Genomic DNA, 18,037 nt, shown 5'->3' with positions numbered 1-18,037 from the left:
GACACTCACACACGATTTCTAAAAAACCGACTTCTATAAATTCGACCTAATTTCGTAGTGTAGACATACCCTTAGAGGCTCTTAGAGTTGGTATGGCAACTTCCACCTTTTCATGTTTTCTGTATGTACATATATCTTCTTACTATATGTTCCATTCTATGCATCCGATAAAGTGGGCTGTAGCCCATGAAAGCTTATGCTCAAATAAATTTCTTAGTCTCTAAGGTGCCACAAGTCCTCCTGTTCTTTTTGCGGATACAGACTAACACGGCTGCTACTCTGAAACCTGTTGCCTTATGTGTTTTTAAAATGTCAAATACTGGGGTACTGCTACATCTAAAATCTAATTTATTGTAGCATTTTACCTGTTTTGGCTAAGAGTTTCTATAAATCTATCACCTAAATATGATTTACTCTCCCTGAAAAATCTCATGCTTTGTCTGGTTATAAATGTAACTTACATCAGTCAAGCAAGTGGTATATAATGTTAACTGAGCTTATTTAAACCTTCAACCAAACAATAAGTATTACTTGTTTATATGTTATAACATGCAAAAAGTTAGAACAAAAGAACAGCCATACTGGGTCTGACCAAAGGTCCTTCTAGCCCAGTATTCTGAGTGCCCAATGCCAGGTGCCCCAAAGAACAGAACAGGTAATCATCAAGTGATACATCCCCTGTTGCTCATTCCCAGCTTCTGGCAAACAGAGGCTAGGGACACCATACTGGTCCATCCTGGCTAATAGCCACTGATGGACCTATCCTTCATAAACTTATCTAGTTCTTTTTTGAACCCTGTTATAGTCTTGGTCTTCACAATAACCTCTGGCAAGGAGTTCCACAGGTTGACTGCATTGTGTGAAAAAATACTTCCTTTAACTCTAACCATTTGTTTCTCAAGTATATCTGCATCCCAAAATATTTTGCTGGAATATAATAATACACACTATAATAAAATGTGAAGTACTTTATATTGTGTATCTCCAACACTTATTCTTTTGTAATAAGTAGGTTTGTTTCCTTGTAGGGAATGGGCTTGTTTCATAGAATCATAGAATATCAGGGTTGGAAGGGACCACAGGAGGTCATTTTGTCCAGCCCCCTGCTCAAAGCTGGACCAATCTCCAGTTTTTGCCCCAGAACCCAAATGGCCCCCTCAAGGATTGAACTCACAGCCCTAGGTTTAGCAGGCCAATGCTCAAACCACTGAGCTATCTCTTCCCCCCCCCCCCCAGTTCTGCTGGGACTGCAGAATTCTTGCCATTTTCTGTGTCCTATCATTGGTAGAGCCAAACTTCAAAGGGGGAGGACTCAGAAGCTGATTGACAGAAAGACTGTTTCTAATCTACTGCAGAGATAAGCACTAAAACTAAGTTTCGTTTACACAATTCATATTGGGCTTCTGTTCAGTGGTTTATATTTATATGGGGGATACATTTAAATGTAACCCATTTCAAAGGTATTGGCCAGGTTTTGCCTGTCCCTCAGATCTAAGAGTGAGTGCATTTTCACTAAGGAATGTAATGGAAATTAAAATCTCTGTTGGAGTGGTCCATTCAACTCCCAAAGTTTCAACATAGTTTTGTACCTTGGATGAATGCTCTACTGAATAGCTTAGAGGGGGTGCAGAAAGCCACCTTAAACTAGGGAATGTTTCTGCTAATTGACTTAAGTACTAGTATAACTAGTTTAAAATAAATAAATACAATTGTAAAAATATAGTCGCAACCCATCCTAAGGGTAGAGGCTATGTCTTTGTTAATGGGGGTCTGAGTGGTTTTCCCAAACTTCCAAAGCAGGCTGGGAAGAACCCTTTTATCCAGTGGATTGAGAGAATCAAAAACCTGGTCCAGGAAAGTGACATTTAATCATGTAGATTCAAATATTCTGCCTGATGGCTGTCCTGAATAGTCAAGTTTGGAGATGGTTGCTGTCTAGGAAGTGGGAGGGAGAGTGCAGAGTGAATATGGATGTGTTCCATGGGCCTTTGTACTCTGTCCCACATGTAAGCCCTGTCCCCTGTGTGTTGCTGTGCAGCAACCTTGCACGGAGCTGGGTGCTGCTTCATCCAGTCTCCAGCCCTCATTTTGTGCACCAAAACTGCACCTGTTCCAGTGCAAAAGGATCCTTTTTACTGTCTCTCTCCTTCCTTTCCTACTCCCTACCAGGCAAGCTCTTGAAGTGCACTTAAATTTGGGTACATTAATTTAGCAGCATATCCAACTTGAGCCCAAAAATGAAAATTAGCCTTCTACCTTGTAAACACCACTGAACAGCAGAACTGGCTGACTCTGCCTCTTATCTTCCAGCTGTACAAAAGTTATTTTCTGATCCTTTTTGGCCAGAGTGCTCCATGCAGCACTTTGGGAAGAATGTTAAGTGTGAATGTGTTTTATGAGGGACAGTAAGGATCCCAATTTGCTTGCATGGTTTAAAGGACATGGGAGGCCAGTTTTAATTTTGAGTCCCAGATCAAAAGTGCCTAGTATGTAGGATTTTTAGGATAAGTTTCATGTCCCTCCAGCAAGCTTGTCCTTGAGGGAGGGGCATGAAACACGCATTTAATCCAACTTAATTAAAAAGGAAGTAGATCAATTTGTAGCACTGTGCTATTTTGTTCATGGACTGGGTGTCTTAGCAAACCAGTCTTGATAAAGTAGCCAGGATGAACACATATTTAACATAAGTTACAGTATTGCTTTCCCTATATTTGAGGGAAGGAGAGTGTGATGGGGCATCTGCCCCACACTGCCCAGTAGGGGGTTAATAGAGCCAATAGGAGAGGGGCTGGGAGGAGTGGCCAGTCAGCCCAGCAGGCCAATATAAAAAGAGCCTCAGGGCAAAGCAGACTTAGTAGCTGCTTGGAACTTGAGGAGGGAGGATTGTCTCTGGAGTAAGCTGTAACCCTGTAGCATCTTGGACAGGCAGGAACCCGGGGAGAAGAGTAGGCGCTCTGGACGGGCTGCTGAGACTGAGAAGGGTGCTGTGGCCACAGGGAAGTGGCCCAGGGAAATGCAGTGATAATAGAAGCAAAGGAATGCAGTAAGTGACTGTGATTTGGAGGGTACCTGGTCTGGGAGCCTGGGTCCCCCCCACTCACCACTGGGGAAGTGGCAGGACAATCGACTACAGTTGCTACTGGGGAAGTGGCTGGACTAGGAGCTAAACTCCCCCGGTCAGGGGAACATTGATAGGGACATGGCCGAGGGCTGTGTCACGAAGAGGATGCTGTGGATCCAAATACTGTAAGAGGGGCTGCAGGCAGAGTGCAGAGAAGGAGTGATGGTGTGCAGACTGCAGATGTGGGTGTCAACCTTGAGCTAATCCCCAGAGTGAACAAGAGGAGGTGCCAGGCTGATGGTGATTGATGTGCCCCATGACCGAGGGTAAATATTTTAATGCAAAATGCCCCATGTTTTGCTTAGCCTAATAATCTGAAGTCTTTTTGTGGCCCTGTCTGAGTCTGCAGGTCTCAGAGGAGCAGCTCCTCTGCTGAAGTCAGCAGGGCTGTGACAGTTTATAACAGCTGAAGATCTGCCCTCCACTCTTTAAACCACTATCAATCCTTGATTAGTATTGGATTAACAATTGAAAAATTAATGTTAACATTTATTCAAAATGCTTCACTTTTGAAAACCTCCTTTATAGTCTTCCTATACAGGCCTTTAGTATGCTAAACTTCCTTACAGGCCTCAGGCTAGAGTATATTGAGCTTGAATATTGTCAGAGTCCCAAATGCCATATTTTTAGCATGATAGTTATTGCTAGAAGTAGGCTTATAAATGTCACTTGTAACTGGTACATTGTTTTTCCACATCTATTTCACAGTTTATTTGCATTGAGTCGGTTTTTTAAAAAAAATCTTTTAACTTTTGTCTAGTGGGCTTCCTAAACTATAGTGTTCTTATAGTATGTTGGAGACCTCATTGAATTATTTGACATGACATATATGATACTGTGTGTGAATATCAGTGAGCTTTAGCCCAAAGACTGTTATTTTGCTGTTTATGGACTTTTGTCAGAGATGACTGAAATCACTTTAACTGCACCTTTTATCAAAGGGCTGGCTGCTTGCCAGACAGTAGTTCGTGATGATATCCACTTCTGAATCTTTCTACATGAACAGAAGACTGAAGGCTGCCCCTTATTTTAGTTTTTGGCCGTTCTGCTTAAGTGCCCTTTAAAGTGGGGAAACATTTCAGGCAAAGATTGGAAACAACAGTTCCATCAGCATTGTATTTCACAGTAAATCGTAAAGGTATACAATAGTATTGGTACAACACATTAAAAAGTCCAGTGCTACAGTTACGAAAACCAAACATTTTACATGCTAATTACAAAAGTAAAGACCTGTGTCAGAAAGTGTTTAAAATGTTATGACAATACTCCATGATATTAAGGTGAATAAATAAAGGTATAATATATTCTGTCTAGGTTTAGCATAAATAAAAGAAAAAGGTACAGTGAGGTTAAAAACACAGCTCAACAATAGTCTGATTCTCCAAGAGGATCTAGTGTTGCTGAATTACGTAGCTGCTGAATATTAAATGGCTTTAGAACTCTAATCCTCAGTGATACGCTTCACACTCTTACAGCACTTGCACCAATCAAGGCACTTCTGAAGCACCTACCACTGTCCAATCCAGGGGACATATCTGCAGCTGGAGGTATGACAGTTTATACTAACTGAAGATCTAGGTGGTGGCGGAGGACAATATTACAGAACTAGATCCTCAACTGCTGTCAAATGCAGTAACTGCACTGAAGTCAATGGGTCTACAGCAGCTGAGAATCTGGCCCAATGAATTTTGCCTCAGAGCATTCTTATAAAGTAAGTATTACACCAGTACCAGAAGTGGGAACATTGAGGCACAGAATTTAAGTGACCTGCCCAAGGACACTTGACAAGTCTATGGGAAAGCCTAGAAAAGAAATGGGACTCCATTGCTCTACTTGCTGGACATGGCCCTTTTGTGTGGGTGAAGCTTCTAGTCCCATACTAGTAAACAGTAACTCTTAGGATTAATGCAAGAGTTGGGACATGTGGGAGCAGATCTTCAACTGGGGAAAGTGATCATAGGCTGGAGCTATGATCATTTACATGAACTGAGGATCCGCCCTCTGGATTCTAGTCCCAGATCTGTGACCTTGGGCAAGGTGCTTAGACCAAAAGTTTCAGAGGTGTCCACTAACTTTTGGATGGTTAACTTGAGGCACTTTGAGTCTGATTTTAATTTTTTACATCAGTGCTGCTGTCATAATAGTCTGTCTTTATTGTCCTCACTGTAAGGTATGTATTTTAATAATTTTCTTAGTACTTTTAAACACAGGGCCCTGTACATGCCACAAATTCACAGTGGTAGAATCCATCCCTTGCTGCAGATATGGTCTCCAGAATCTAAGCTTTAATTAAATAATTTCCCCAGCCCTTATGTTTGTGAAAATAATCCTAACAATATGTGCCACCCATAAAATGATGCAATGATGTCCTTTTGAGGCTATAGATAGCTTGAAACAGTAACTCTGAGAAGTAAGAACCACCAATTAATTTCATTGGATTGATAACTCTTAAACCTAAAGATATTTACAATATTGTTGTTTAAATTAGTTCATTGCTGATCATTTTATAAATGAGTTCAGGATTTGGGAGGGGGCTCTGGGCTGGGGTGGAGGAGTGGGGTGGCGTGTGGCTGGGTATGAGGAATTTGGGGTGTAGGAGGGAGCTCTAGGCTGGGACTGAGGGGTTTGGAGGGCAGGAGGGGTGCAGGCTCTGGCTGGGGGTGTGGGCTCTGGCCTGGGGCTGGGGTGCAGAAGGGTGCTCTGGGCTGGGACCAAGGGGCTTGGAGGGCAGGAGGGGGATCAGGGCTGCAGCAGGGGGTTGAGGTGTGGGGAGAGGCTCAGGGGTACAGGCTCTGGGCGGCGCTTACCTCAAGCAGCTCCCGGAAGCAATGGCATGTCCCTTCTCCAGCTCCCGTGTGGAGGCATGGCCAGGTGGTTCTGCGCGCTGCACCACCTACAGGCACCGCCCCTGCAGCTCCCATTGGAGCGCCGGAGGGGACCATTGGAGCGGGGCCATTGGAGTGCACAGGAGCCAGAGGGAGACCATGCGGCAACTTCTGGGAGCCGTGTGGAGCGGCCCCTGACCCTGCTCTCCAGCTGCAGCACTGGAGGGGGGCCATGCTGCAGCTTCCAGGAGTCATGATCAACCGCCCCTGCACCCTGGCTGGAGTGGGGCCATGCGGCTGCTTCTGGGAGCCATATGGAGCGGGCCCCGACCTTGCACCCCAGCTGGAGTGCTGGAGCGGAGCAAGCCCTAGACCCTGCTCCCCAGCGGGAGCTCAAGGGCCAGCTTAAAACAGCTGGTGGGCCAGATGCGGCCCGCGGCCCGTACTTTGCCCACCTCTGCCATAGGACCTCACCCACCCACTCCCATAATAGGCCCATAACCTCTGGATGAGTTACAAATATTGATTTAAAGACTTCACATTACAGAGAATCCACCATTTACGCTGGTTCAAACCACCGAGTGACCCATATCCCACGCTGCAGAGGAAGGCACAAAAACAAAACAAAACCCTGGGTCTCTGCCAATCTGAGCTGAAGGAAATTCTTTCCTGACCCCAAATATAGCAATCAATTAGACCCTGAGCATGTGAGTTAGACCCTTCCTCCTGCCCAGCCACACACCTGGGAAAGAATTCTCTGCAGTAACTCAGTCCTCCCCATCTACAGTCCCATCTCCAGCAGTTGCAGATATTTACTAATAGCAGTCACGGATGGGCCATATGCCATTATAGGCAACCTCATCATACCATTCCCTCCATAAACTTATCAAGCTCAGTCTTGAAACAAGTTAGAGTTTTTGCCCCCACTACTCTACAAGAGGCTATTCCGAAACTATGCTCCTCTGATGGTTAGAAACCATTGTCTCATTTCAAGCCTAAACTTGTTAATGTCCAGTTCATATCCAGTTGTTCCTGTGCCAACACTGACCCTTAACTTAAATAACTCCTCTCTCTCCCTGCTATTTATCCCATTGATGTGTTTACAGAGAGCAATCCTATCTTCCTTCAACCTTTGGTTAGGATAAACAAGCCAAACTCTTCAAGTCTCCTCTTGTAAGCAGATTCTCCATAGCTGTAGTGTAGTCATACCCTAAGCAAAGACACTATCACTTGTTTTTTGGTGCTTCCTGCATTTGGTGAAGCAGGACTTTGTACATTCCTTGTAAATAAATGGGACTGTATAAAAGAAAATACCAGACTCAGTGAAATTTAGTGAGGGTGCTTGTCTTTAACTTGACCTCCTAATTCATTTGTAAACTACAAACTGGCTTATCTTTACAAGGATTTTACCGTGAGTTAGTTAACTACGCTTGTTAACTCGAGTTAGCTCACTTGAGTTAAGAACACACCTTTTCTGGCAGGAAAATGGTAAGTGAGGTTTGTTGACTCATTATTGCATGTCTGTTGATACTCATACAAATATAAAGGATGTAGAAGTGCTTTATAATGAGGACCTAGGGTATGGGCTGAGCAGTTTTTGAGGAGGATCCTTGGGAGCTGCCAGCCTTGGAGAGAAGGCTTGGCTGGATTTGATGTTTCATTTCAAGTTCCTCTTGTAAATAAAGCCAAATCCCAGATGGGGATAAGATTTGATCCACTTCCATTTATGTGTATTGTATTTGAAACATGGTGGGGAAGCCAGCTGCTCACAGAGTTTTATTTCAGTTAAGTAGATCTATAGTTGTAACTGTTTCAGGCTGATTGAACCTCTCAGAATATCTTTTAATAGCTCTTTTGGTATATTCTGAAGGAACTGTGTAATGGGGTTTTCTTTAAATCACCCATTACTCTGAGGAAAATAAAGTATGCGTTTTCCCATTGTTGTAATCAAAAGTTACATATACACGCTGGATTTCCTGTAAAATGTATTCCCCTACAGTTGGCCTATAGAAAATCCAAAGAAACTGATCATGTCTTTGATGGAAGATGAATGTTGTTCATACAAATCTGTGGTGTATAAAGCAACTGGATTAATGCTATGTCTGTGAGCAAATGACAAGCTCTGCCTTATAATTTAACTCGTTTTAGATGCTTGATTATGACACTTGTTCTGCTGAAATGGGAGAGAGTAAATAAATGAGTTTACGTGTAATGAGCTTCTCAAATAGACTGAGAAGTTCTAGAAGATCCCATTGTTGTTAATGTTCACTGGGCTCCTGGCCAGTGTAGTCAATGTATGTTAACATAAAGTTAGAATCTCCTTGTGTTGTCATGTAGTCATTATGATCAATCAGTCAGCCATAGTCTGGTAGCCTTAGCAACTTAAATATACCTTTGTTAACACTATTTCACGTGACCATCACTCTCAAAATCTCTGGCTCTGAAAATGTAGATTATAAAATATTAATTCATTTTCCTTGCTGAGCTTCTCAGAGAAACTGTCAGAATTTACTACTCATGGAAGGCTCAAGTCCAAAGAGCTCTTAAATGCTGCACAATAATAAAGTAAAGCAAAATACTACATTCATTTCAAGTTCCTTTAGTAGCAGAGGTAGAGACACTAGTGTTTGCAAAATTTAAAATAAAATAGGGCCAAATATCAGCCTGAGATCTGCACATAAAATGTCCCCTCCACCTTTGGATCTCATCTTTTGAACTGGAACGAGAAATTAATTGACTCCATGGCACCATTTTTCTCCCCAAGTTTGCCTGGACTATATAGCATCATGATGTATAGTATGATCTTGTGCAGAACTTGAAGCAGAACATCAAAACAACTGTCATCTCTGTCTTATATATTTTAAAGCTTTTAAGACTACTTGTGCCAGAGAGAGAGAGAATGGTCCCTTGAAGTATGTGTTACCTACTTACACTCAACAATCTGTTCCACCTTGTATTTAGCTGTGACTCTCTAAGTACGTTTCCCAGACCTAAAGAACTCTGTGAAAACTTTAAAGCATCTCTCTCTCTCCAACAGAAGTTGGTCAAAATAAAAGATGTTACCTCACCCACCTTGTCTCAAGTAAACCACCATTCTGGACAGTTGTCTGTCCAACCTGTTCTTATGAAGCTCTAATGATGGGGATTCCACTACTTCCCTTGGAAGTCTATTCCAGAACTTAACTCCCCTAAGCCCTGGTCTACACTAGGACTTTAGGTCGAATTTAGCAGCGTTAAATCGATGTAAACCTGCACCGGTCCACACAATGAAGCCCTTTATTTCGACTTAAAGGGCTCTTAAAATCGATTTCCTTACTCCACCCCTGACAAGTGGATTAGTGCTTAAATCGATGTTGCCGGCTCGAATTTGGGGTACTGTGGACACAATTCGATGGTATTGGCCTCCAGGAGCTATCCCAGAGTGCTCCATTATGACCGCTCTGGACAGCACTCGCAACTCAGATGCACTGGCCAGGTAGACAGGAAAAGAACCGCGAACTTTTGAATCTCATTTCCTGTTTGGCCAGCGTGGCAAGCTGCAGGTGACCATGCAGAGCTCATCAGCACAGGTGACCATGATGGAGTCCCAGAATCGCAAAAGAGCTCCAGCATGGACTGAACGGGAGGTACGGGATCTGATCGCTGTTTGGGGAGAGGAATCCGTGCTATCAGAACTCCGTTCCAGTTTTCGAAATGCCAAAACCTTTGTGAACATCTCCCAGGGCATGAAGGACAGAGGCCATAACAGGGACCCGAAGCAGTGCCGCGTGAAACTGAAGGAGCTGAGGCAAGCCTACCAGAAAACCAGAGAGGCGAACAGCCGCTCTGGGTCAGAGCCCCAAACATGCCGCTTCTATGATGAGCTGCATGCCATTTTAGGGGGTTCAGCCACCACTACCCCAGCTGTATTGTTTGACTCCTTCAATGGAGATGGAGGCAATACGGAAGCAGGTTTGGGGACGAAGAAGATGATAGCTCACAGCAAGCAAGCGGAGAAACCGGTTTTCCCGACAGCCAGGAACTGTTTCTCACCCTAGACCTGGAGCCAGTACCCCCCGAACCCACCCAAGGCTGCCTCCTGGACCCAGCAGGCGGAGAAGGGACCTCTGGTGAGTGTACCTTTTAAAATACTATACATGGTTTAAAAGCAAGCATGTGAAAGGATTACTTTGCCCTGGCATTTGCGGTTCTCCTAGATGTAGTCCTAAAGCCTTTGCAAAAGGTTTCTGGGGAGGGCAGCCTTATTGCATCCTTCATGGTAGGACACTTTACCACTCCAGGCCAGTAACACGTACTCGGGAATCATTGTAGAACAAAGCATTGCAGTGTATGTTTGCTGGCGTTCAAACAACATCCGTTCTTTATCTCTCTGTGTTATCCTCAGGAGAGTGAGATATAATTCATGGTCACCTGGTTGAAATAGAGTGCTTTTCTTCAGGGGACACTCAGAGGAGCCCATTCCTGCTGGGCTGTTTGCCTGTGGCTAAACAGAAATTTTCCCCGCTGTTAGCCACAGGGAGGGGGGAAGGTTGAGGGGGTAGTCACGCGGTGGGAGGAGGCAAAATGCGACCTTGTAACGAAAGCACATGTGCTATGTATGTAATGTTAACAGCAAGGTTTACCCTGAAAGAGTGTAGCCACTGTTTTATAAAATGTGTCTTTTTAAATACCGCTGTCCCTTTTTTTTTCTCCACCAGCTGCATGTGTTTCAATGATCACAGGATCTTCTCCTTCCCAGAGGGTAGTGAAGCTTAGAAAGAAAAAAAACCGCACTCGCGATGAAATGTTCTCCGAGCTCATGCTGTCCTCCCACACTGACAGAGCACAGACGAATGCGTGGAGGCAAATAATGTCAGAGTGCAGGAAAGCACAAAATGACTGGGAGGAGAGGTGGCGGGCTGAAGAGAGTAAGTGGCGGGCTGAAGAGAGTAAGTGGCGGGCTGAAGACAGGGCTGAAGCTCAAATGTGGCGGCAGCGTGTTGAGAGGAGGCAGGATTCAATGCTGAGGCTGCTGCAGGACCAAACCAGTATGCTCCAGTGTATGGTTGAGCTGCAGCAAAGGCAGCTGGAGCACAGACTGCCACTGCAGCCCCTCTGTAACCAACCACCCTCCTCCCCAAGTTCCATAGCCTCCACACCCAGACGCCCAAGAACGCGGTGGGGGGAGCCTCCGGCCAACCAGCCACTCCACCACAGAGGATTGCCCAAAAAAAAGAAGGCTGTCATTCAATAAATTGTAAAGTTGTAAACTTTTAAAGTGCTGTGTGGCATTTTCCTTCCCTCCTCCACCACCCCTCCTGGGCTACCTTGGTAGTCATCCCCCTATTTGTGTGATGAATGAATAAAGAATGCATGAATGTGAAGCAACAATGACTTTATTGCCTCTGCAAGCGGTGATTGAAGGGAGGAGGGGAGGGTGGTTGGCTTACAGGGAAGTAGAGTGAACCAAGGGGCGGGGGGTTTCATCAAGGAGAAACAAACAGAACTTTCACACTGTAGCCTGGCCAGTCATGAAACTGGTTTTCAAAGCTTCTCTGATGCGTACCGCGCCCTCCTGTGCTCTTCTAACCGCCCTGGTGTCTGGCTGCGCGTAACCAGCACCCAGGCGATTTGCCTCAACCTCCCACCCCGCCATAAACGTCTCCCCCTTACTCTCACAGATATTGTGGAGCACACAGCAGGCAGTAATAACAGTGGGAATATTGGTTTCGCTGAGGTCTAAGCGAGTCAGTAAACTGCGCCAGCGCGCCTTTAAACGTCCAAATGCACATTCTACCACCATTCTGTACTTGCTCAGCCTGTAGTTGAACAGCTCCTGACTACTGTCTAGGCTGCCTGTGTACGGCTTCATGAGCCATGGCATTAAGGGGTAGGCTGGGTCCCCAAGGATAACTATAGGCATTTCAACATCCCCAACAGTTATTTTCTGGTCTGGGAATAAAGTCCCTTCCTGCAGCTTTTGAAACAGACCAGAGTTCCTGAAGATGCGAGCATCATGCACCTTTCCCGGCCATCCCACGTTGATGTTGGTGAAACGTCCCTTGTGATCCACCAGAGCTTGCAGCACTATCAAAAAGTACCCCTTGCAGTTTATGTACTCGGCGGCTTGGTGCTCCGGTGCCAAGATAGGGATCTGGGTTCCGTCTATAGCCCCACCACAGTTAGGGAATCCCATTGCAGCAAAGCCATCCACTATGACCTGCACATTTCCCAGGGTCACTACCCTTGATATCAGCAGATCTTTGATTGCATGGGCTACTTGCATCACAGCAGCCCCCACTGTAGATTTGCCCACTCCAAATTGATTCCCAACTGACCGGTAGCTGTCTGGCGTTGCAAGCTTCCACAGGGCTATCGCCACTCACTTCTCAACTGTGAGGGCTGCTCTCATCTTGGTATTCATGCGCCTCAGGGCAGGGGAAAGCAAGTCACAAAGTTCCATGAAAGTGCCCTTACGCATGCGAAAGTTTCGCAGCCACTGGGAATCGTCCCAGACCTGCAACACTATGCGGTCCCACCAGTCTGTGCTTGTTTCCCGAGCCCAGAATCGGCGTTCCACAGCATGAACCTGCCCCATTAGCACCATGATGCATGCATTGGCAGGGCCCATGCTTTCAGAGAAATCTGTGTCCATGTCCTGATCACTCACGTGACCGCGCTGACGTCGCCTGCTCGCCCGGTATCGCTTTGCCAGGTTCTGGTGCTGCATATACTGCTGGATAATGCCTGTGGTGTTTAATGTGCTCCTAATTGCCAAAGTGAGCTGAGCGGCCTCCATGCTTGCCTTGGTATGGCGTCCACACAGAAAAAAGGCGCGGAACGATTGTCTGCCGTTGCTCTGACGGAGGGAGGGGCGACTGACGACATGGCTTACAGGGTTGGCTTCAGGGAGCTAAAATCAACAAAGGGGGTGTCTTTACATCAAGGAGTATTTCAGGCAGGACTTCACGGAGGGTTCCAATAAGAAATGGTGCACCTAAGTTATCGTTCTTATTGGAACAAGGAGGTTAGCCTGGCCTCTGATTGATACATGGCTAGATTTACCTCGCTGCACCTTCTCTGTGAGTGACTGCAGTGTGATCTAGACAGGGGAGGAGGCAAATGAGTACAAAACAAATCTGGTCTATTTCTTGTTTTGACCCACTCCATCTATCTTTTACATCTTTGGCTGGCAGCAGACGGTGCAGAAGGACTGCATGCCATCCACATCTCATGGCTGCTCGGCAGAAGATGGTACAATACGACTACTAGCCATCCTCATCTCTTGCCTGCCTGGAAGAAGATGGTACAGTACGACTGCTAGCAGTCTGTATCGCCTGCCCGCTCACCATAAGACGGTTCAATAGGACTGACTGCAGGACTAAAGAGAATGACCTGGTCAAGTCACTCCAAATTTAGTCCCTGCGCCCATGTCTGCCCAGGCGCTCCCAGCCGACGTGGCCAGGAGCACCTCGGACATGACGAGGACGACTACCAGTCGTATTGCACCGTCTGCTGCCACAAGGCAATGGGTTGCTGCTACTGTACAGCAAAGCCGTACCGCGTCTGCGAGCACCCAGGAGACATAGGGTGACGGTTACCTGAGCGGGCTCCATGCTTGCCGTGGTATGGCGTCTGCACAGGTAACTCAGGAAAAAAGGCGCGAAATGATTGTCTGCCCTTGCTTTCACGGAGGGAGGGAGGGAATGGGGGCCTGACGATACGTACCCAGAACCACCCGCGACAATGTTTTAGCCCCATCAGAGTGCTCCATTGTGACTGCTCTGGACAGCACTCTCAGATGCCCGATTGTTTGCCGTTGCTCTGACGCCGGGAGGGGCGACTGAGGACACGGCTTACAGGGTTGGCTTCAGGGAGCTAAAATCAACAAAGGGGGTGGCTTTACATCAAGGAGTATTTCAGGCAGGACTTCACGGAGGGTTCCAATAAGAAATGGTGCACCTAAGTTATTGTCCTTATTGGAACAAGAAGGTTAGCCTGGCCTCTGATTGATACATGGCTAGATTTACCTCGCTGTACCTTCTCTGTGAGTGACTGCAGTGTGACCTAGAAGAATGAGTCCCCTAGACAGGGGAGGGGGGGAAGCAAATGAGTACAAAACAAATCTGGTCTATTTCTTGTTTTGATCCACTCCATCTATCTTTTACATCTTTGGCTGGCAGCAGACGGTGCAGAAGGACTGCATGCCATCCACATCCCATGGCTGCTCGGCAAAAGATGGTACAATAGGACTGCTAGCAGTCCGTATCGCCTGCCCGCTCACCATAAGACGGTTCAATAGGACTGACTGCAGGACTAAAGAGAATGACCTGGTCAAGTCATTCCAAATTTAGTCCCTGCGCCCATGTCTGCCCAGGCGCTCCCAGCCGACGTGGCCAGGAGCACCTCGGACATGACGATGACGGCTTCCAGTCGTACTGTACCGTCTGCTGCCACAAGGCAAGGGGTTGCTGCTACTGTGTAGCAATGCCGTACCACGTCTGCCAGCACCCAGGAGACATAGGGTGACGGTTACCTGAGCGGGCTCCATGCTTGCCGTGGTATGGCGTCTGCACAGGTAACTCAGGAAAAAAGGCGCGAAATGATTGTCTGCCCTTGCTTTCACGGAGGGAGGAAGGGAACGGGGGCCTGACGATATGTACCCAGAACCACCCGCGACAATGTTTTAGCCCCATCAGGCATTGGGATCTCAACCCAGAATTCCAATGGGCAGCGGAGACTGCGGGAACTGTGGGATAGCTACCCACAGTGCAACGCTCCGGAAGTCGACTCTAGCCTCGGTACTGTGGAAGCGCTCCGCCGAGTTAATGCACTTAATGCACTTAGAGCATTTTCTGTGGGGACACACACACTCGAATATATAAAACCGATTTCTAAAAAACCGACTTCTATAAATTCGACCTTATTCCGTAGTGTAGACATACCCTAATAGTTAGAAAACCTCAATCTTCCTTGCTGCAGATCAGACCTACTACTTCTTGTCCTGCCTTCAGTGGACAGGGAGAACAACTGATCACAGTCCTCTTTATAACAGACCTTTACATATTTGAAAATTGTTATCAGGTCCCCCCTCAGGCTTCTTTTCTCAAGATTAAACGTGCTCAGTGTTTTGTTGTTGTTTTTTAGGCTTTCCTCATATCATAGGTCTGGTTTTGTAAATGTTTTAGTATTTTTGTTGCTCACCTCTGGACTCTCCAATTTGTCCACATCTTTCCTAAAGTGTGGCACCAAGCATTGGACACGGTACTCAGCAGAGGCCTCACCAGTGCTGAATAGAGCAGACAATTGCCTCCCATGTCTTATTAATACACACCAGCATCATATTAGACTTTTTTGCAACTGCATTGCATTGTTGACGCATATTCAATTTATGATCCACTATAACCCTCAGATTCTTTTCAGCAGTACTACCACCTGGCCAGTTATTCCCCATTTTGTAGTTGTGCATTTGGGGTTTTTTCTTCCTTGAATTTCATCTTGTTGAATTCAGACCAATTCTCCAATTTGTCATGGTCATTTTGAATACTAATCCCGTCCTTCAAAATACATGCAATCCCTCCCAGTTTGTCACCTGCAAATTTTATAAGCATACTCTCCACTCCATTATACAAGTAATTAATAAAAATATTGAATAGTGACAGACCGCTGTGGGACCCCACTAGATACGCCCTCCCATTTTGACAGGGAACCATTCATAACTATTTTTTGAGTATGGTCTTTCAATCAGCTGTGAACCCACTTTACAGTAATTTCATCTAGACCACATTTTCCCAGTTTGCTTGTGAAAATGTCATATGGGTCTCTGTCGAAAGCCTTCCCATGGAGAATTAACCTGTGCTCTAGGATAGTCTCTATCCATCTTCCATGCATTTTGGAATTCCAGGCTCACACCCAAAACCAAAGCAGCAGTTTGAGTTTGCCTCAGATTCCCCTCTTGCCCAGCAAAATTAATTTACTGCTTCTCCTTCTCTCTTTGGAAAAGAATAACACCATTAAATAAGTTGAACCAAACACGTACTGTGGGTCTCTTCCCTCATAAAATCAGAGAAAGGCCTGTAAAAAGGCAGAAAACAAACTTGGTCTTTGCTCTGAAGAAGAACTGAATCTCAAAGTAAAACAAAGTCTGTAGGCAGACGATAAACAGAAACCCCAGTGAATGATGTACATTTCAAAAAAGGAGTGAGTAATTAGGAATAATATCATGGAACTTTACAGGGATAATATCAATGCAAAACAAAAAAATGGCTGCGCTGGGCAAGAGCAACCCCAGCCCTGGCCGGGCCGGCAGGACCCCAGACCCATCCATGCCGGGCAGGCTCGACTGCCCTCAGCCACGCTGTGCCAGTGGGACCCCAGCTGTGGCTGTGCCATGCCAGTGGAACCCCAGCCTTGGCCGCAGCGGGCAGGCCAGTACAGCCCTGGCCGTGCCAGCCGTACCCCAGCCCTGCAGATGCGGCAGGACCCCAGCCCCAGCCTCCGCTGCACCAGGCCAGCCGGAGTGACCCCGGTTAATGATTAACCAGTTAAACAATATAATTTTAATCATTTAACCGGTTAACTTTTTAAACCAATATTTACATCCTTAGGGTGGACCTGATCCTAGATTTTGCAGCTTTGTCCTTTACTGCAAAATGTGGAGGCCAACCTTAGCTGACTCCTCCATTTGCTGGAGTGCCTTGCAAAATCTGTCAGGCAGTGGCAGTTTAGCCACTGGGTCAATGGGGCCCGTGCCCAGGGGCCCTGGCTAATTGAGGCATCCTCGTGCCCTGACCTGCTCTGCCCGCTTGGCACTCCTGACAGGAGTAGGGGAAGCTCCTGCGCCACAACCCCACTTCCTGGTAGGAGTGCAGGGTGTGTGAGGCAGGGCAAGCCCCCGTGCCCTGACCCTGCTCCTTGGTAGGAGTGCCGGGTGGGTGGAGTGAGGAAGCCCCCATGCTTTGACCCCACTCCCTGACCCCACTGCCCCACAGGAGCGCCGGGCAGGCAGGGGAAGTCCCCGTGCCCCAACCTTGTTTCCCAAGCAGGAGTGTGGGGTGGGGCTTAGGGGAGGGATTGCAGGTGGAAGGGATGGGGAGGGGCCCCCACTTGCTCTGGCCCAAGGCCCCACAAATCTCTAATCCGCCTCTGCTGTCAGGGCTTCGTACTAGAAGAAGAACACCATCTGCATAGTCAAGGTCTGAGAGCGAGAGATCACCGATCTTAATGCCTATGGATCTGACAGAATGCTGCATTAGGAAATCCATGGGGTGTTTCATCTCTTTTAAATCTCTTTTAGCAAAAATGGGTAACCTTCTGGGATCTGATCTTTGTCTTACACATTACTCCACTTGTGCTATTTAGAACAATAATGGTTTTGAATGCACTTTCTCTGCCCTGTGTTGATTGGCTGTTTGCTCCAACCCTCTTCCTGCTCCTCCCTCACAATCGTCTCCATTGGCCAGGAATGGGGAACCACAGCCACTGGGAGCTGGGTGGGAGGGCGTGCCTGTAGATGGTCAATGTCAGCAAAATGAGTTTCAGAGTAGCAACCGTGTTAGTCTGTATTCGCAAAGAGAAAAGGAGTACTAGTGGCACCTTAGAGACTAACCAATTTATCTGAGCATAAGCTTTCGTGAGCTACAGCTCAGTTCATCGGAAAATGTCTCATGGCCCACAGTCGGATTACCTGATGGGCTGCATGTGGCCAGTGGGCTGCTGGTTGCCTACCACTGACTTAGCACAATGGGACCCCATTTTAGGTTGGTCCCTTAAGCACTATGGTAGTAAACATGATTATTAATAATAAATTGGGAATACAGCTCAAGTTTCTGAGGTCTTGTATCAACTGTAATGTCAGCTCAATGTATAATTTGGGTGTCACCCCACTCTGACTCCTGTCTACACACAAACATCTCCAGCTCAAGTGAAGTGGTGCTTCAAACTCAAGCTAGCTGGTCTGTCAAGGGATATGGACTGAAGTTTGAGTGCTGCTGATGCCCAAGCTAGCAGTGCAGTGAGGATGTAGCTACTGGCTGTGACCTGTTAGCACATTTGTGTTTCTAATCCAATCACTCTGTGTAGCTTTGCAGTGTGGATTCTCTCACTCCAGGTG

The sequence above is a fragment of the Lepidochelys olivacea genome (genome assembly GCF_965140295.1).
Source record: "Lepidochelys olivacea isolate rLepOli2 genome assembly, chromosome: 9".
NCBI classification, from domain to species: Eukaryota; Metazoa; Chordata; order Testudines; family Cheloniidae; genus Lepidochelys; species Lepidochelys olivacea.
This window is presented reverse-complemented; position numbering follows the sequence as displayed.